The following is a 19,336-nucleotide window of genomic DNA, read 5'->3' as shown; positions in this document are numbered from 1 at the left end:
CTCTAAACATACAGCTCTAAAAGTTTTGGACTATTTCCACGTGTCCCAGCGCATCGGAGTCTAAGTTGGAACACTGCCGGGCCATTCACCGACGGTAGACATTATGGACCTAGCCCAGCGTGTTCCTTACCCCGACCTCCTATAACAATGACACTACGACACACACGGACGTTGTGCACGCTTCCGGTCTTCAGCAGTAAAGGCTGGTGTTTTAAAAAATGAGGGTAAAATGCGCTTCCAATCTTCGGCTGCTGCAACAGACAAATGGAGCCAGCGGCCAATTAATTGAGGTAGGTACGTAGTTGTTGCGCATAGTAAATCCCCCATCTCGTCCAGCGACCAGTTAGGTACGTTTTACAGCAGCCACTGATGAAGATTAACTCTGGTTTCTCTTCAAATCCACGAATAAATCTTTCGCCTTTTACTAAAGATTTCCGTGGGGAGGAACATACTAATGAGTCTATAGACTATTTTTTGTCGTCCCGACCAGTCGGGACAATTTTCCAAATGAAAAACAAACATCAAATTCCCTGAAAGGAGTATCAAGTAGCATTGGTATATGGCAGAATTGTGCTGACCTGCCGCACGGAGGCATTATTAGGAAGAGGTCGAATTCTCTTACTGCTGTACACATACAGCTCTAAAAGTTTTGGACTATTTCCACGTGTCCCAGCGCATCAGAGTCTAAGTTGGAACACTGCCGGGCCATTCACCGACGGTAGACATTATGGACTAGCCCAGCGTGTTCCTTACCCTGACCTCCTATAACAATGACACTACGACACACACGGACGTTGTACACGCTTTCGGTCTTCAGCAGTAAAGGCTGGTGTTTTAAAAAATGAGGGTAAAATGCGCTTCCAATCTTCGGCTGCTGCAATAGACAAATGGAGCCAGCGGCCAATTAATTGAGGTAGGTACGTAATTGTTGCGCATAGTAGATCCCCCATCTCGTCCAGCGACCAGTTAGGTACGTTTCACAGCAGCCACTGATGAAGACTAACTCTGGTTTCTCTTCAAATCCACGAATAAATCTTTCGCCTTTTACTAAAGATTTCCGTGGGGAGGAACATACTGATGAGTCTATAGACTATTTTTTGTCGTCCCGACCAGTCGGGACAATTTTCCAAATGAAAAACAAACATCAAATTGCCTAAAAGGAGTATCAAGTAGCATTGGTATATGGCAGAATTGCGCTGCCCTGCCGCACGGAGGCATTATTAGGAAGAGGTCGAATTCTCTTACAGCTGTACACATACAGCTCTAAAAGTTTGGGACTATTTCCACGTGTCCCAGCGCATCACAAGCTAAGTTGGAGCACAACCGGACCATTTACCGACGGTAGACGTCATGGACCTAGCCCAGCGTGTTACTTATCCCGACCACCTATAACAATGACAAAACGTCACAGACAGACGCTGTAAACGCTTTCGGTCTACAGCAGCAAAGGCTGGTGTTTTAAAAAATGAGGTTATAATGCGCCTCCAATCTTCGAATGGTAAAATAGCCAAATTGAGCCAGCGGCCAATTAATTGAGGTAGGTACATTATTGTTGAGCATAGTAAATCCCCCATCTCGTCCAGCGACCAGTTAGGTAGGTTTTACAGCAGCCCCTGATTAAGACTAACTCTGGTTTCTCTTCAAATCCACGAATAAATCTTTCGCCTTTTACTAAAGATTTCCGTGGGGAGGAACATACTAATGAGTCTATAGACTATTTTTTGTCGTCCCGACCAGTCGGGACAATTTTCCAAATGAAAAACAAACATCAAATTGCCTAAAAGGAGTATCAAGTAGCATTGGTATATGGCAGAATTGCGCTGCCCTGCCGCACGGAGGCATTATTAGGAAGAGGTCGAATTCTCTTACAGCTGTACACATACAGCTCTAAAAGTTTTGGACTATTTCCACGTGTCCCAGCGCATCACAAGCTAAGTTGGAGCACAACCGGGTCATTCACCGACGGTAGACGTCATGGACCTAACCCAGCGTGTTCCTTACTCCGACCACCTATAACAATGACACAACGTCACAGACAGACACTGTACACGCTTCCGGTCTTCATCAGCAAAGGCTGGTGTTTTAATAAATGAGGTAAAAACGAGCCTCCAATCCTCGGATGTTGGGATATACAAATTGAGCCAGCGGCGAATAAATTGAGGTAGGTACGTTATTGTTGCGCATAGTAAATCTCCCATCTCGTCCAGCGACCAGTTAGGTAGGTTTTACAGCAGCCACTGATGAAGACTAACTCTGGTTTCTCTTCAAATCCACGAATAAATCTTTCGCCTTTTACTAAAGATTTCCGTGGGGAGGAACATACTAATGAGTCTATAGACAGTTTTTTGTCGTCCCGACCAGTCGGGACAATTTTCCAAATGAAAAACAAACATCAAATTGCCTAAAAGGAGTATCAAGTAGCATTGGTATATGGCAGAATTGCGCTGCCCTGCGGCACGGAGGCATTATTAGGAAGAGGTCGAATTCTCTTACAGCTGTACACATACAGCCCTAAAAGTTTTGGACTATTTCGACGTGTCCCAGCGCATCACAGGCTAAGTTGGAACATAACCGGGCCATTCACCGACGGTAGACGTCATGGACCTAGCCCAGCGTGTTCCTTACCCCGACCGCCTACATTAATGACACAACGTCACAGACAGACGCTGTACACGCTTTCGGTCTACAGCAGCAAAGGCTGGTGTTTTAAAAAATGAGGTTATAATGCGCCTCCAATCTTCGAATGGTAAGATAGACAAATTGAGCCAGCGGCCAATTAATTGAGGTAGGTACATTATTGTTGAGCATAGTAAATCCCCCATCTCGTCCAGCGACCAGTTAGGTAGGTTTTACAGCAGCCACTGATGAAGACTAACTCTGGTTTCTCTTCAAATCCACGAATAAATCTTTCGCCTTTTACTAAAGATTTCCGTGGGGAGGAACATACTAATGAGTCTATAGACTATTTTTTGTCGTCCCGACCAGTCGGGACAATTTTCCAAATAAAAAACAAACATCAAATTGCCTAAAAGGAGTATCAAGTAGCATTGGTATATGGCAGAATTGCGCTGCCCTGCCGCACGGAGGCATTATTAGGAAGAGGTCGAATTCTCTTACAGCTGTACACATACAGCTCTAAAAGTTTTGGACTACTTCCACGTGTCCCAGCGCAATACAGGCTAAGTTCGAAAACTAACGGGCCATTCACCGACGGTAGACGTCATGGACCTAGCCCAGCGTGTTCCTTACCCCGACCACCTATGACAATGACACAACGTCACAGACGGACGCTGTACACGCTTCCGGTCTACAGCAGCAAAGGCTGGTGTTTTAAAAAATGAGGTTAAAATGCTCCTCCAATCTTCAGCTGTTGCAATAGACAAATTGAGCCAGCGGCCAATTAATTGAGGTAGGTACATTATTGTTGCGCATAGTAAATCTCACATCTCGTCCAGCGACCAGTTTACGTTTCACAGCAGCCACTGATGAAGACTAACTCTGGTTTCTATTCAAATCCATGAATAAATCTTTTGCCTTTTACTAAAGATTTCCGTGGGGAGGAACATACTAATGAGTCTATAGACTATTTTTTGTCGTCCCGACCAGTCGGGACAATTTTCCAAATGAAAAACAAACATCAAATTGCCTAAAAGGAGTATCAAGTAGCATTGGTATATGGCAGAATTGCGCTGCCCTGCCACACGGAGGCATTATTAGGAAGAGGTCGAATTCTCTTACAGCTGTACACATACAGCTCTAAAAGTTTTGGACTATTTCGACGTGTCCCAGCGCATCACAGGCTAAGTTGGAACATAACCGGGCCATTCACCGACGGTAGACGTCATGGACCTAGCCCAGCGTGTTTCTTACCCCGACCGCCTACATTAATGACACCTCGTCACAGACAGACGCTGTACACGTTTCCGGTCTTCATCAGCAAAGGCTGGTGTTTTAAAAAATGAGGTTAAAATGCGCCTCCAATCTTCGGCTGTTGCAAGAGACAGATCTGAGCCAGCGGCCAATTAATTGAATGAATGAATGATTATGGCTTAACGCCACATCGGCAGTGTTTCAGCCATATCGTGGCGAGAACAAGGTCGAAACACGAGGCGGTTGAGGTTTCCGATATGCTGGTGAGAACATTAAAATTGGAAACAAATATTTGGACATGTTTAAAACCAGATTAGAATAACCAAAAACAGTTAAAATTCGAAAACCCTCATATTTTAAAAATAATATATCAAGAAATGTATATATAACATTATAGATAAATATTGATATATTAATAAATTATATCTTATGATAAAGGCCAATGGCCTTCAAATGATTGATGACATCACCAGCGATGTTGTCAACCAAATCATATATAGAGTCGACCGTGTAGAATCTCTGCCGAACGTGTGCAAAGTCCACACAGTCAACCAAGATATGTTTGATGCTATATTGGGCATCGCATCCAACACACTCGGGAGCACTGCTCCCATCTAATATGAAATTGTGCGTTAGACGAGAATGCCCAACACGACACCTTGTTAAAAGGACTTGGTCTCTACGAGACTTTTCGCAAGTATAATTGTTGTAGCCAATGACCGGATGAATTGCATACAGTTTATTATGGACCTGCAAGTTCCATTCGCCTTGCCAAACGCCACGAATATATTTAAGAATATTGGACTTCATGTCAGTATAAGGGATTTTTATCTTAGATATGGGTTTATTTAGGGCAGCTTTCGCCCCCCTGTCTGCGACTATGTTTCCATGGATACCAATATGACTTGGTATCCAGCAGAATATAATATCTTTTCCTCTTCTAATTAATTTGTATAGCTAAAATTTGAAGGATCAAGGGATTTTTAAATTTATTATTCCGTATTGCCAATAAGCAAGACAACGAGTCCGTGCATATCATTGCCCTCTGGGCACACCCAGAAGAAACATATGATAAGGCCAGGAGTATAGCTCTGGCCTCGGCAGAGAATATTGAAGAAGAGGATGGAAGACGAAAGGAAGAGACCCGCTGCTCTAAGACTGCCGCAGTCGCAACCCTGTCCCCATCCTTCGACCCGTCAGTATATATAAATTTATAATCCGTATAATTAGCTTTAATTTCAGCAAAACCTTGCTGAATTATAAGAGGATTTATGTTCGATTTATTATATTTACGTAGATCAAATATTAGTTTTGGTTGTGGGAGAAGCCATGGAGGAGACTCCATAAAAAGACACCGGAGCTATATCCTCCAGCTTGATGTTAGCTCCCACAATATGGTCCTGCATACGAAGACCGAACGAAGGGATCTTGTTAGGACATTTAATATATTTGTCTACATATAATGGATTGAAAACACAGTCGTAGGCAGGGTTTGTTGGATGAGCTTTAAGCTTTGTAGCATATTGAAGGCTAAGTTTTATACGTCGGTGATATAAAGAAGGTTCATTTGCCTCCACGTATAAACTTTCTACTGGTGAGGTTCTAAAAGCACCAAGGCTGAGCCTCAAACCTTGGTGATGAACAGGATCCAACATTTTAATGTACGACTTCCTAGCGGAACCGTAAATGATGGATCCATAGTCCAATTTAGACCTCACCAGAGAACGATATAAATTAAGTAAAACTGATCGGTCAGCACCCCAATCGGTGCTAGACACGACCTTAATTATATCGAGAGCCTTTGTACATTTAGCTTTAAGCATTTTTATGTGAGGTATAAAAGATAGCTTACTATCAAATATACTACCAGGGAAAAGAAAGGTTTCACCCACTTCTTGAGCCCATAAAACAAAAACAAAGGCAGATATAAGAATTAAGAAGATTGATTTATGAACAAGAATCATTGTGAAATATTCTCTCAAAAAGGCTTTAAAATATTGGCATTCAATTGGCCACAAAACACAATGAAAGAGAAAAGGGGTCAGAAGAAAAAATTACACAAATGTAAAGTTAACTGGCAAGTGCATGTAAAGTCACAGTATCCACAGAAATGAAGGACTACAGTCATCAGTAGCGAGTGTGGCCATCCTAGGCATCAATGCAAGCAAGCACACGCCTCCGCATTGACGTCGTCAGTCGCCGGATGACGTCAACAGGGATAACGTTCCATAGGTTTAACAGAGCTTGCTCAAGTTCCTGTTGGTTAGTTGGAGGAGGCACCAGCTGTCTCAAACGGCGGTCAAGGTGATCCAAGAGATGCTCAATGGGGTTCATGTCTGGCGAGTTGGCTGGCCAGGGCAACACGATGACGTTTGCGGTCTCGAGGTAGTCTGTAACAACGCGGACAGTGTGAGGTCTTGCGTTGTCGTGTTGCAAGATCGATCCTCTTGGCTGTCGTTGGAGGAAAGGAACGACTCAGTACCTCATCAACGTATCGCTGGCCAGTCAGATTACCTTGCACAATAACCAGCTGCGTCTTCATTTGGTCACAAATCCCTACCCAAACCATGACGCCTCCGCCTCCAAACGGATAAACCTCTCTTACGCAGTTTGGCGCGAGACGCTCGCCTCTTCGTCGGAAAATTCGAACTCTGCCATCGTTCCTGAATAGACAGAACCTGCTCTCGTCTGTAAACAGCACTCTCGCCCAGTCACGTCACTGCCACCGACGTACAATACGTGCCCATCGCAATCTGCGTTAACGGTCTAAAAGGGTCAAGGCCATCCCACGGAAGGGGCGGTAAAGTCGTAAACCAGCTGAACGAAGACGACGCAGTGTTGTTCTGGGGCTGATGACATGGCCTAGTGCCGTCGCCGCTGTTGACGTCGCCGTGACGAATCGGTTTCGGAGGTGGATCTGCCGGATGTAGCGATCTTCAGCCGCAGTTGTTACCCTCGGTCTTCCCGATCTTGGTCTGTCTTGGGTCTGGCCTGTCTGCTGATAGCGTATGAACAACCTCCTGATGGTGGTTTGGCTGCAGTTGAACGTTCTTGCAATGTGACGTTGCGAGACTCCCATGGTGGACATACCGATGGCCTGGTCTCGTTGCGCTTGCGTTGTCTTGGCATACTGTTTGTGTTTTTTCGGTCACTGAATGTCTACTCTTTCGAGCAAGAGTATTTATGCAACATTACTGCACGTGCATCACAAGCCATGCCTCAAAAGGACGTTTTGCATGTGGTCGCAATTTCACAATTCCAATTGCTGCGTTCGTGACGATGCGTTCTGGTAGTGGAAACGATGCAGTCATACAGTATGTCCTGCTTAGACTCAAACCCGGAACCGCGCTTTTACTGTTTTTATGACAAAAAATACGGTGAAACCTTTCTTTTGCCTGGTAGTTTATTGTACCTAAAAATTTTGTTTCTCCAACAATTTTAATCTGTTTACCACAAAAAGTAAGCTCAGGGTCAAGATGAAGTTTCCGTTTATTACAAAAATGCATACCGACGGTTTTAGACGTTGAAAATCTAAAACCGTTTTCAGTTGCCCATTTCTCGATCTTATTGAGACAAAGCTGCAATTGACGTTCGATATTATTCATATTCTTAGCTCGGTAGCATATAAGGAAATCATCGACGTATAAAGAACCCTCTGTGCCAGATGTTAATGTTTTTGCTAGGCTATTTATTTTTATGCTAAACAGAGTTGGTGATAGAATGCTGCCCTGGGGTACACCCATTTCCTGCTCATAAGAGTCAGAAAGAGTGGACCCAACCCGTACCTTAAACTGACGATCAGATAAAAATTGAGATATAAATATAGGTAATCGACCTTTAAGACCCATGTTCGCGAGGTCTTTTAAAATACCATATTTCCATGTGGTGTCGTAGGCTTTTTCAAGGTCAAAAAATATGGACACCACATGTTCGTTATTGATGAAGCCATCGCGAATAAAGGTTTCAAATCGAACAAGGTGATCCATGGTAGATCTACCTTGCCTAAAACCACATTGAATATTAGATAAAAGCTTGTTGGTTTCAAGAAACCAAACAAGTCTATCATTAATCATCCGTTCCATAGTCTTACAGACACAGCTGGTAAGAGGTATGGGACGGTAATTATTTGGATCATTATGATCCTTACCCGGTTTGGGAACCGGGATAATACACGCCTCCCTCCATGATGGTGGAAAATTACCAGTTATCCAAATATCATTAATCAAGTCCAAGAGAGTCTCCAGTGGCTCAGGTGGTAAATGGTTCAGAAACTTATAATATACATTATCAGGACCACAAGCAGTATCGTGGGCCTTTTTTAATGCAGTTTTAAGTTCCTCGATATTAAAAGGATGATTATAATCTTCTAAATTCTTAGAAGAAAAGGGCAATTTAATTTTCTCCTTCTGGTTTTTAATACATTGGAATTCTTTAGTATAATTATCAGAAGAAGATTTCTTTGAGATTGTTTCAGCTAGTTTATTAGCTATATCGGGTGGAGAAGTTATTATATCATCTCCATCTTTTAAATGCTGAACTTTTGCTCTATTATTTTTGCCCTTAAGTTTCTGAACCATGTTCCAGACCTTACGCATGGGTGTTTTTGACGTAATGCCCGAAACAAAGTTCCACCAACAAGATCGTCTCTTGGACTTGAGTAATCGACGAGCCTTAGCTCGAAAAATACGAACCTGGTTTAAGTTATTATCAGTAGGACATATATTAAAATTTCGCTCGGCCTTTTTGCGGTCCTTTATGGCTTTACGACAGTCATTGTCGTACCAGGGTTTACTTTTGGATTTTGGATTTGTCGAGGTCTTAGGTATAGTTCTATCGGCAGCTCGTAATACAAGCTCGTTAAATTTTAACATAGGATCATCTGCTGCTTTGAGAGTCTCTGGAATGATATCAGCCTCACAGAACATCTCAAATGCGATCCAATCTGCTTTATCGAATTTCCACCTAGCTACACGTTCTAAAGAATTAGAAGTGATATGTTCTAGAATTATAGGAAAATGGTCACTACCTCAAAGATCGTCATGCACCTTCCAAGAAAAATCTGGGAGAAGTGATGGATCTGAGATAGTGAGATCGATAGCAGAATAAGCGCCATTACCTGGATGTAAATAGGTGTTAGAACCATCATTGAAATAACACAGTTCCTCCTTCGATAAAAAATCTTCCATTAACTTGCCCTTATTATTTATGTTATTACTGCCCCATAGGGGGTTATGGGAATTAAAATCTCCCATAAGTATAAAAGGTTTGGGCAACTGTTCTTTTAGATTATGTAACTGGAAAGCTGACAAAGAAATGTTCGGGGAAATATACACCGAACATAATTTGATTGTTTTGGACAACGAAACACGAACAGCCACGGCCTGCAATTCTGTATCCAGAGCAACAGGGCTGTGAATAACATTGTTATTCACGAAGATGGAAGAGCCGCCTGCAGCTCGATCTTCTTCATTTGAATAAGTGCTGTATAAGGAATAATTTTTCAGAGTTATATTATCTTTGTCAGATGTCTTCAGGTGAGTTTCCTGAAGACACAGGGCAATAGGATTAACTGATTGAACTAGCTGTGTTATTTCAATAAAATTAACCTTAAGACCTCAACAATTCCACTGTATAATTTTGTCTAAATAAGACATTATGGAGGGAGACGTATAGGAGATTTCTCTTTATGTTTGGACCGAGGACGACCCTTCCTTGGAGATCGGCTGGAAGATCTCCCTGGTGCGGGTGATGTATCCATCACATCCGCATCCGATGTTGTAGGACCAACGTCCTCCAACGATCCAAATCTATTAAAAGTTTGGACAGGGTCCCTGGTGGCCTTAGAGGGACGCTATGTGGGACCGCTAGGTTTACTATTATCACTATTATATTTTTTTTTCAGATTTGGATTTGGCAGATTTGTTTTTGAATTGGTTAATTTCAGGTTTATCAGTTTGTTGTTTATTATTGACTGGTTTTATTTGCTGTTCTGCAGTGGTCTGTGTTGAGCAGGAAATATGCGCAGGTTGAGCAGCAGGTTGTAAAGATGTGAAGCTAGGTTTGTCGTTTCCAATGGGCCATGTTAATGAAGTCTGAGTTCCAACAGACGTTGTAGTTCGCTTGACCACATTGGCAAACGAAGATTGCAGTGATGTGTTAGAGACGGAGGCCAATTTACGGGCCTCCTGATAAGAGATATTATTTTTAGTTTTTAGATTTATTATTTGCTTTTCTTTAATAAAAAACGGACAGTCCTTGGAGGAGGCCATGTGATCTCCAATGCAATTACAACACTTAACTGTGCTGCTGCAGTCGAAACCATCTACACTAACCCTATACGGGCCAATGTAGATATACGACGGAAGCGAGGTTGTGTTAAAGGTCAAAAGATATGTATTAAGTTTAATGATGTTGCCAGATTTCTTCATAGTGAAGCGTTTAACTCTGGCAACACCCTGTGATTTCAGTTCTGCGCATATTTCTTCCTCAGACAAGTCAATAATATCACCATCCCGGTCACGAATTATTCCCTGACAGCTGTTCAGGGAATTGTGTGGGGATGCGAAGACAGATATATCAGCAATTTTATTTAATGATAATAAATTTTTTGATTGTTGCTTCCGGAAACATTCAATGAGAATGTCTCTGGATCTCAACTTTTTAACTGTTTTTAATGTTCCAGCTGTGCCCTCGAGAGCCCTTTTCAATACAAAAGGGTGAATTTTTCAAGCCGGCTTCTGTTCACTCTTAGTCGAGAGAACAATAAAAGCCGGCCAACTGTCCTGTCCATTATCAAGAGAGTCTGAAAAACGTTCTAACTTCCTCTTTTTGTCAGCACTTGATGAAGTCGGCTGAGAGGAAGATCTGTTAGGCATAGTTGAAGTTGACATTTGAAATGAGGCCATTGTTTAATTTTTTTAATTTCGCCTTACGTGTCCCCCACCCGCCACGGAGTGCCAACAAGGGCGAATCTACCTCTGCGGATGACCAGCAGAGAATAGAAACAGGGAATCCACGCAAGGTGTACTCGAACAGATTGAGTTATACCAAAAGGTTAAATTCAATCTACTCGATTGACCCATTAGCCACCGCCTTCTGCATTGACCCCAAAGGAAGTGCATCTGAAGAAGAGCAAACTTGACATTTCAGTAAGACAAAGAATAACAAACGGGATCAAGTGTAGAGCTTGACGTGACCAGCCGATTGATCGGACCGGGCCTATCCGACCTCCCGTCTCTCTCCAAGTAAGGGCCAAAGTGGCGTGTTGGGCGTGAGGATCTCGCAAGACCAACCCGCCCTCAGCCACCAGGATCCCGTTCTCGTAGATTACGGGTTGCAACCCACGGCAAAAACAGATCGCTCCCCGGTTGCCTCTCACACAACCGGGAAGATGTGAGCCTATTATTTTCACCGGGCTCACACAGACGAGCTCTAGGTTAGTCGACTTTTACGACAAGCTTGCCTAGAGGGCTCAGGTCCTATTCTTATCACCCCGGAAACCCCACGGGGGCAATTAATTGAGGTAAGTACATTAGTGTTGCGCATAGTAAATCTCCCATCTCGTCCAGGGACCAGTTAGGTAGGTTTTACAGCAGCCACTGATGAAGACTAACTCTGGTTTCTCTTCAAATCCACGAATAAATCTTTCGCCTTTTACTAAAGATTTCCGTGGGGAGGAACATACTAATGAGTCTATAGACTATTTTTTGTCGTTCCGACCAGTCGGGACAATTTTCCAAATGAAAAACAAACATCAAATTGCCTAAAAGGAGTATCAAGTAGCATTGGTATATGGCAGAATTGCGCTGCCCTGCCGCACGGAGGCATTATTAGGAAGAGGTCGAATTCTCTTACAGCTGTACACATACAGCTCTAAAAGTTTTGGACTATTTCCACGTGTCCCAGCGCATCACAAGCTAAGTTGGAGCACAACCGGGTCATTCACCGACGGTAGATGTCATGGACCTAGCCCAGCGTGCTCCTTACCCCGACCACCTAAAACAATGACACAACGTCACAGACAGACGTTGTAAACGCTTCCGGTCTTCAACAGCAAAGTCTGATGTTTTAAAAAATGAGGTTAAAATGCGCCAGCAATCTTCGGCTGTTGCAAGAGACAAATTGAGCCAGCGGCCAAGTAATTGAGGTAGGTACGTTATTGTTGCGCATAGTAAATCCCCCATCTCGTCCAGCGACCAGTTAGGTAGGTTTTACAGCAGCCACTGATGAAGACTAACTCTGGTTTCTCTTCAAATCCACGAATAAATCTTTCGCCTTTTACTAAAGATTTCCGTGGGGAGGAACATACTAATGAGTCTATAGACTATTTCTCGTCGTCCCGACCAATCGAGACAATTTTTCAAATGAAAAACAAACATAAAATTGACTAAAAGGAGTATCAAGTAGCATTGGTATATGGCAGAATTGCGCTGCCCCGCCGCACGGAGGCATTATTAGGAAGAGGTCGAATTCTCTTACAGCTGTACACATACAGCTCTAAAAGTTTTGGACTTTTTCCACGTGTCCCAGCGCATCACAAGCTAAGTTGGACCACAACCGGGTCATTCACCGACGGTAGACGTCATGGACCTAGCCCAGCGTGTTCCTTACCCCGACCGCCTACAACAATGACACCTCGTCACAGACAGACGCTGTACACGCTTCCGGTCTTCATCAGCAAAGTCTAATGTTTTAAAAAATGAGGTTAAAATGCGCCACCAATCTTCGGCTGTTGCAAGAGACAAATTGAGCCAGCGGCCAATTAATTGAGGTAGGTACATTATTGTTGCGCATAGTAAATCCCCCATCTCGTCCAGCGACCAGTTAGGTAGGTTTTACAGCAGCCACTGATGAAGACTAACTCTGGTTTCTCTTCAAATCCACGAATAAATCTTTCGCCTTTTACTAAAGATTTCCGTGGGGAGGAACATACTAATGAGTCTATAGACTATTTTTTGTCGTCCCGACCAGTCGGGACAATTTTCCAAATGAAAAACAAACATCAAATTGCCTAAAAGGAGTATCAAGTAGCATTGGTATATGGCAGAATTGCGCTGCCCTGCGGCACGGAGGCATTATTAGGAAGAGGTCGAATTCTCTTACAGCTGTACACATACAGCTCTAATAGTTTTGGACTATTTCCACGTGTCCCAGCGCATCACAAGCTAAGTTGGAGCACAACCGGGCCATTTACCGACGGTAGACGTCATGGACCTAACCCAGCGTGTTACTTACACCGACCACCTATAACAATGACACAACGTCACAGACAGACGCTGTACACGCTTTCGGTCTACAGCAGCAAAGGCTGGTGTTTTAAAAAATGAGGTTATAATGCGCCTCCAATCTTCGAATGGTAAGATAGACAAATTGAGCCAGCGGCCAATTAATTGAGGTAGGTACATTATTGTTGAGCATAGTAAATCCCCCATCTCGTCCAGCGACCAGTTAGGTAGGTTTTACAGCAGCCACTGATGAAGACTAACTCTGGTTTCTCTTCAAATTCACGAATAAATCTTTCGCCTTTTACTAAAGATTTCCGTTGGGAGGAACATACTAATGAGTCTATAGACTATTTTTTGTCGTCCCGACCAGTCGGGACAATTTTCCAAATGAAAAACAAACATCAAATTGCCTAAAACGAGTATCAAGTAGCATTGGTATATGGCAGAATTGCGCTGCCCTGCGGCACGGAGGCATTATTAGGAAGAGGTCGAATTCTCTTACAGCTGTACACATACAGCTCTAAAAGTTTTGGACTATTTCCACGTGTCCCAGCGCATCACAAGCTAAGTTGGAGCACAACCGGGTCATTCACCGACGGTAGATGTCATGGACGTAGCCCAGCGTGTTCCTTACCCCGACCACCTATAACAATGACACAACGTAACAGACAGACGTTGTAAACGCTTCCGGTCTTCATCAGCAAAGTCTGGTGTTTTAAAAAATGAGGTTAAAATGCGCCAGCAATGTTCGGCTGTTGCAAGAGACAAATTGAGCCAGCGGCCAATTAATTGAGGTAGGTGCGTTATTGTTGCGCAAGTAAATCCCCCATCTCGTCCAGCGACCAGTTAGGTAGGTTTTACAGCAGCCACTGATGAAGACTAACTCTGGTTTCTCTTCAAATCCACGAATAAATCTTTCGCCTTTTACTAAAGATTTCCGTGGGGAGGAACATACTAATGAGTCTATAGACTATTTTTCGTCGTCCCGACCAGTCGGGACAATTTTCCAAATGAAAAACAAACATCAAATTGCCTAAAAGGAGTATCAAGTAGCATTGGTATATGGCAGAATTGCGCTGCCCTGCGGCACGGAGGCATTATTAGGAAGAGGTCGAATTCTCTTACAGCTGTACACATACAGCTCTAAAAGTTTTGGACTATTTCCACGTGATCCAGCGCATCACAGGCTAAGTTGGAACATAACCGGGCCAATCACCGACGGTAGACGTCATGGACCTAGCCCAGCGTGTTCCTTACCCCGACCGCCTACAACAATGACACCTCGTCACAGACAGACACTGTACACGCTTCCGGTCTTCATCAGCAGAGTCTGGTGTTTTAAAAAATGAGGTTAAAATGCGCCTCCAATCTTCGGCTGTTGCAAGAGAAAAATTGAGCCAGCGGCCAATTAATTGAGGTAGGTACGTTATTGTTGCGCAGAGTAAATCTCCCATCTCGTCCAGCGACCAGTTAGATACGTTTCACAGCAGCCACTGATGAAGACTAACTCTGGTTTCTCTTCAAATCCACGAATAAATCTTTCGCCTTTTACTAAAGATTTCCGTGGGGAGGAACATACTAATGAGTCTATAGACTATTTTTTGTCGTCCCGACCAGTCGGGACAATTTTCCAAATGAAAAACAAACATCAAATTGCCTAAAAGGAGTATCAAGTAGCATTGGTATATGGCAGAATTGCGCTGCCCTGCGGCACGGAGGCATTATTAGGAAGAGGTCGAATTCTCTTACAGCTGTACCTATACAGCTCTAAAAGTTTTGGACTATTTCCACGTGATCCAGCGCATCACAGGCTAAGTTGGAACATAACCGGGCCAATCACCGACGGTAGACGTCATGGACCTAGCCCAGCGTGTTCCTTACCCCGACCGCCTACAATAATGACACCTCGTCACAGACAGACACTGTACACGCTTCCGGTCTTCATCAGCAAAGTCTGCTGTTTTAAAAAATGAGGTTAAAATGCGCCTCCAATCTTCGGCTGTTGCAAGAGACAAATTGAGCCAGCGGCCAATTAATTGAGGTAGGTACGTTATTGTTGCGCAGAGTAAATCTCCCATCTCGTCCAGCGACCAGTTAGATACGTTTCACAGCAGCCACTGATGAAGACTAACTCTGGTTTCTCTTCAAATCCACGAATAAATCTTTCGCCTTTTACTAAAGATTTCCGTGGGGAGGAACATACTAATGAGTCTATAGACTATTTTTTTGTCGTTCCGACCAGTCGGGACAATTTTCCAAATGAAAAACAAACATCAAATTGCCTAAAAGGAGTATCAAGTAGCATTGGTATATGGCAGAATTGCGCTGCCCTGCGGCACGGAGGCATTATTAGGAAGAGGTCGAATTCTCTTACAGCTGTACACATACAGCTCTAATAGTTTTGGACTTTTTCCACGTGTCCCAGCGCATCACAAGCTAAGTTGGAGCACAACCGGGCCATTTACCGACGGTAGACGTCATGGACCTAACCCAGTGTGTTACTTACACCGACCACTTATAACAATGACACAACATCACAGACAGACGCTGTACACGCTTTCGGTCTACAGCAGCAAAGGCTGGTGTTTTAAAAAATGAGGTTATAATGCGCCTCCAATCTTCGAATGGTAAGATAGACAAATTGAGCCAGCGGCCAATTAATTGAGGTAGGTACATTATTGTTGAGCATAGTAAATCCCCCATCTCGTCCAGCGACCAGTTAGGTAGGTTTTACAGCAGCCACTGATGAAGACTAACTCTGGTTTCTCTTCAAATCCACGAATAAATCTTTCGCCTTTTACTAAAGATTTCCGTGGGGAGGAACATACTAATGAGTCTATAGACTATTTTTTGTCGCCCCGACCAGTCGGGACAATTTTCCAAATGAAAAACAAACATCAAATTGCCTAAAAGGAGTATCAAGTAGCATTGGTATATGGCAGAATTGCGCTGCCCTGCCGCACGGAGGCATTATTAGGAAGAGGTCGAATTCTCTTACAGCTGTACACATACAGCTCTAAAAGTTTTGGACTATTTCCACGTGTTCCAGCGCATCACAGGCTAAGTTGGAACATAACCGGGCCAATTTCCGACGGTAGACGTCATGGACCTAGCCCAGCGTGTTCCTTACCCCGACCGCCTACAACAATGACACCTCGTCACAGACAGACGCTGTACACGCTTCCGGTCTTCATCAGCAAAGGCTGGTGTTTTAAAAAATGAGGTTAAAATGCGCCTCCAATCTTCGGCTGTTGCAAGAGACAAATTGAGCCAGCGGCCAATTAATTGAGGTAGGTACGTTATTGTTGCGCAGAGTAAATCTCCCATCTCGTCCAGCGACAAGTTAGATACGTTTCACAGCAGCCACTGATGAAGACTAACTCTGGTTTCTCTTCAAATCCACGAATAAATCTTTCGCCTTTTACTAAAGATTTCCGTGGGGAGGAACATACTAATGAGTCTATAGACTATTTTTTGTCGTTCCGACCAGTCGGGACAATTTTCCAAATGAAAAACAAACATCAAATTGTCTAAAAGGAGTATCAAGTAGCATTGGTATATGGCAGAATTGCGCTGCCCTGCGGCACGGAGGCATTATTAGGAAGAGGTCGAATTCTCTTACAGCTGTACACATACAGCTCTAATAGTTTTGGACTATTTCCACGTGTCCCAGCGCATCACAAGCTAAGTTGGAGCACAACCGGGCCATTTACCGACGGTAGACGTCATGGACCTAACCCAGCGTGTTACTTACACCGACCACCTATAACAATGACACAACGTCACAGACAGACGCTGTACACGCTTTCGGTCTACAGCAGCAAAGGCTGGTGTTTTAAAAAATGAGGTTATAATGCGCCTCCAATCTTCGAATGGTAAGATAGACAAATTGAGCCAGCGGCCAATTAATTGAGGTAGGTACATTATTGTTGAGCATAGTAAATCCCCCATCTCGTCCAGCGACCAGTTAGGTAGGTTTTACAGCAGCCACTGATGAAGACTAACTCTGGTTTCTCTTCAAATCCACGAATAAATCTTTCGCCTTTTACTAAAGATTTCCGTTGGGAGGAACATACTAATGAGTCTATAGACTATTTTTTGTCGTCCCGACCAGTCGGGACAATTTTCCAAATGAAAAACAAACATCAAATTGCCTAAAAGGAGTATCAAGTAGCATTGGTATATGGCAGAATTGCGCTGCCCTGCGGCACGGAGGCATTATTAGGAAGAGGTCGAATTCTCTTACAGCTGTACACATACAGCTCTAAAAGTTTTGGACTATTTCCACGTGTCCCAGCGCAATACAGGCTAAGTTGGAGCACAACCGGGTCATTCACCGACGGTAGATGTCATGGACGTAGCCCAGCGTGTTCCTTACCCCGACCACCTATAACAATGACACAACGTAACAGACAGACGTTGTAAACGCTTCCGGTCTTCATCAGCAAAGTCTGGTGTTTTAAAAAATGAGGTTAAAATGCGCCAGCAATCTTCGGCTGTTGCAAGAGACAAATTGAGCCAGCGGCCAATTAATTGAGGTAGGTACGTTATTGTTGCGCAAGTAAATCCCCCATCTCGTCCAGCGACCAGTTAGGTAGGTTTTACAGCAGCCACTGATGAAGACTAACTCTGGTTTCTCTTCAAATCCACGAATAAATCTTTCGCCTTTTACTAAAGATTTCCGTGGGGAGGAACATACTAATGAGTCTATAGACTATTTTTCGTCGTCCCGACCAATCGGGACAATTTTCCAAATGAAAAACAAACATCAAATTGCCTAAAAGGAGTATCAAGTAGCATTGGTATATGGCAGAATTGCGCTGCCCTGCGGCACGGAGGCATTATTAGGAAGAGGTCGAATTCTCTTACAGCTGTACACATACAGCTCTAATAGTTTTGGACTATTTCCACGTGTTCCAGCGCATCACAGGCTAAGTTGGAACATAACCGGGCCAATCACCGACGGTAGACGTCATGGACCTAGCCCAGCGTGTTCCTTACCCCGACCGCGTACAACAATGACACCTCGTCACAGACAGACGCTGTACACGCTTCCGGTCTTCATCAGCAAAGGCTGGTGTTTTAAAAAATGAGGTTAAAATGCGCCTCCAATCTTCGGCTGTTGCAAGAGACAAATTGAGCCAGCGGCCAATTAATTGAGGTAGGTACGTTATTGTTGCGCAGAGTAAATCTCCCATCTCGTCCAGCGACCAGTTAGATACGTTTCACAGCAGCCACTGATGAAGACTAACTCTGGTTTCTCTTCAAATCCACGAATAAATCTTTCGCCTTTTACTAAAGATTTCCGTGGGGAGGAACATACTAATGAGTCTATAGACTATTTTTTTGTCGTTCCGACCAGTCGGGACAATTTAACAAATGAAAAACAAACATCAAATTGCCTAAAAGGAGTATCAAGTAGCATTGGTATATGGCAGAATTGCGCTGCCCTGCGGCACGGAGGCATTATTAGGAAGAGGTCGAATTCTCTTACAGCTGTACACATACAGCTCTAATAGTTTTGGACTATTTCCACGTGTCCCAGCGCATCACAAGCTAAGTTGGAGCACAACCGGGCCATTTACCGACGGTAGACGTCATGGACCTAACCCAGCGTGTTACTTACACCGACCACCTATAACAATGACACAACGTCACAGACAGACGCTGTACACGCTTTCGGTCTACAGCAGCAAAGGCTGGTGTTTTAAAAAATGAGGTTATAATGCGCCTCCAATCTTCGAATGGTAAGATAGACAAATTGAGCCAGCGGCCAATTAATTGAGGTAGGTACATTATTGTTGAGCATAGTAAATCCCCCATCTCGTCCAGCGACCAGTTAGGTAGGTTTTACAGCAGCCACTGATGAAGACTAACTCTGGTTTCTCTTCAAATCCACGAATAAATCTTTCGCCTTTTACTAAAGATTTCCGTGGGGAGGAACATACTAATGAGTCTATAGACTATTTTTTGTCGTCCCGACCAGTCGGGACAATTTTCCAAATGAAAAACAAACATCAAATCGCCTAAAAGGAGTATCAAGTAGCATTGGTATATGGCAGAATTGCGCTGCCCTGCGGCACGGAGGCATTATTAGGAAGAGGTCGAATTCTCTTACAGCTGTACACATACAGCTCTAAAAGTTTTGGACTATTTCCACGTGTCCCAGCGCATCACAAGCTAAGTTGGAGCACAACCGGGTCATTCACCGACGGTAGATGTCATGGACCTAGCCCAGCGTG

At 43.7% G+C, this 19,336-nt stretch overlaps 19 non-coding genes across 19 annotated transcripts; all 19 read left to right on the top strand.

Moving 5' to 3' along the window:
* Nucleotides 1-377: 377 nt before the first annotated feature.
* LOC135478519 (U5 spliceosomal RNA) lies at nucleotides 378-498 on the top strand. Its single transcript, XR_010445430.1, has one exon. It is a non-coding gene; the product is annotated as a U5 spliceosomal RNA (small nuclear RNA).
* A 502-nt stretch (nucleotides 499-1,000) lies between these two features.
* Nucleotides 1,001-1,121, top strand: LOC135478678 (U5 spliceosomal RNA). The gene has a single exon (XR_010445581.1). It is a non-coding gene; the product is annotated as a U5 spliceosomal RNA (small nuclear RNA).
* Nucleotides 1,122-1,624: 503 nt separating this feature from the next.
* Nucleotides 1,625-1,745, top strand: LOC135478518 (U5 spliceosomal RNA). The gene has a single exon (XR_010445429.1). It is a non-coding gene; the product is annotated as a U5 spliceosomal RNA (small nuclear RNA).
* Nucleotides 1,746-2,248: 503 nt separating this feature from the next.
* Nucleotides 2,249-2,369, top strand: LOC135478424 (U5 spliceosomal RNA). The gene has a single exon (XR_010445340.1). It is a non-coding gene; the product is annotated as a U5 spliceosomal RNA (small nuclear RNA).
* A 503-nt stretch (nucleotides 2,370-2,872) lies between these two features.
* Nucleotides 2,873-2,993, top strand: LOC135478517 (U5 spliceosomal RNA). Its single transcript, XR_010445428.1, has one exon. It is a non-coding gene; the product is annotated as a U5 spliceosomal RNA (small nuclear RNA).
* A 500-nt stretch (nucleotides 2,994-3,493) lies between these two features.
* On the top strand, nucleotides 3,494-3,614 carry LOC135478858 (U5 spliceosomal RNA). Its single transcript, XR_010445750.1, has one exon. It is a non-coding gene; the product is annotated as a U5 spliceosomal RNA (small nuclear RNA).
* A 7,865-nt stretch (nucleotides 3,615-11,479) lies between these two features.
* LOC135478677 (U5 spliceosomal RNA) lies at nucleotides 11,480-11,600 on the top strand. The gene has a single exon (XR_010445580.1). It is a non-coding gene; the product is annotated as a U5 spliceosomal RNA (small nuclear RNA).
* A 503-nt stretch (nucleotides 11,601-12,103) lies between these two features.
* LOC135478897 (U5 spliceosomal RNA) lies at nucleotides 12,104-12,224 on the top strand. Its single transcript, XR_010445787.1, has one exon. It is a non-coding gene; the product is annotated as a U5 spliceosomal RNA (small nuclear RNA).
* A 503-nt stretch (nucleotides 12,225-12,727) lies between these two features.
* Nucleotides 12,728-12,848, top strand: LOC135478516 (U5 spliceosomal RNA). The gene has a single exon (XR_010445427.1). It is a non-coding gene; the product is annotated as a U5 spliceosomal RNA (small nuclear RNA).
* A 503-nt stretch (nucleotides 12,849-13,351) lies between these two features.
* Nucleotides 13,352-13,472, top strand: LOC135478825 (U5 spliceosomal RNA). Its single transcript, XR_010445720.1, has one exon. It is a non-coding gene; the product is annotated as a U5 spliceosomal RNA (small nuclear RNA).
* Nucleotides 13,473-13,974: 502 nt separating this feature from the next.
* Nucleotides 13,975-14,095, top strand: LOC135478585 (U5 spliceosomal RNA). Its single transcript, XR_010445492.1, has one exon. It is a non-coding gene; the product is annotated as a U5 spliceosomal RNA (small nuclear RNA).
* A 503-nt stretch (nucleotides 14,096-14,598) lies between these two features.
* On the top strand, nucleotides 14,599-14,719 carry LOC135478515 (U5 spliceosomal RNA). Its single transcript, XR_010445426.1, has one exon. It is a non-coding gene; the product is annotated as a U5 spliceosomal RNA (small nuclear RNA).
* Nucleotides 14,720-15,222: 503 nt separating this feature from the next.
* On the top strand, nucleotides 15,223-15,344 carry LOC135478778 (U5 spliceosomal RNA). The gene has a single exon (XR_010445674.1). It is a non-coding gene; the product is annotated as a U5 spliceosomal RNA (small nuclear RNA).
* Nucleotides 15,345-15,847: 503 nt separating this feature from the next.
* Nucleotides 15,848-15,968, top strand: LOC135478599 (U5 spliceosomal RNA). The gene has a single exon (XR_010445505.1). It is a non-coding gene; the product is annotated as a U5 spliceosomal RNA (small nuclear RNA).
* A 503-nt stretch (nucleotides 15,969-16,471) lies between these two features.
* LOC135478674 (U5 spliceosomal RNA) lies at nucleotides 16,472-16,592 on the top strand. Its single transcript, XR_010445578.1, has one exon. It is a non-coding gene; the product is annotated as a U5 spliceosomal RNA (small nuclear RNA).
* Nucleotides 16,593-17,095: 503 nt separating this feature from the next.
* On the top strand, nucleotides 17,096-17,216 carry LOC135478864 (U5 spliceosomal RNA). Its single transcript, XR_010445756.1, has one exon. It is a non-coding gene; the product is annotated as a U5 spliceosomal RNA (small nuclear RNA).
* Nucleotides 17,217-17,718: 502 nt separating this feature from the next.
* LOC135478549 (U5 spliceosomal RNA) lies at nucleotides 17,719-17,839 on the top strand. The gene has a single exon (XR_010445458.1). It is a non-coding gene; the product is annotated as a U5 spliceosomal RNA (small nuclear RNA).
* A 503-nt stretch (nucleotides 17,840-18,342) lies between these two features.
* LOC135478777 (U5 spliceosomal RNA) lies at nucleotides 18,343-18,464 on the top strand. Its single transcript, XR_010445673.1, has one exon. It is a non-coding gene; the product is annotated as a U5 spliceosomal RNA (small nuclear RNA).
* A 503-nt stretch (nucleotides 18,465-18,967) lies between these two features.
* On the top strand, nucleotides 18,968-19,088 carry LOC135478514 (U5 spliceosomal RNA). Its single transcript, XR_010445425.1, has one exon. It is a non-coding gene; the product is annotated as a U5 spliceosomal RNA (small nuclear RNA).
* The last annotated feature ends 248 nt before the right edge of the window (nucleotides 19,089-19,336 follow it).

Source organism: Liolophura sinensis, chromosome 11 (assembly GCF_032854445.1).
Source record: "Liolophura sinensis isolate JHLJ2023 chromosome 11, CUHK_Ljap_v2, whole genome shotgun sequence".
NCBI lineage: Eukaryota > Metazoa > Mollusca > Polyplacophora > Chitonida > Chitonidae > Liolophura > Liolophura sinensis.
Note: the sequence above shows the minus strand (reverse complement) of the source record. Positions and strands in the feature narration are given on the sequence as shown.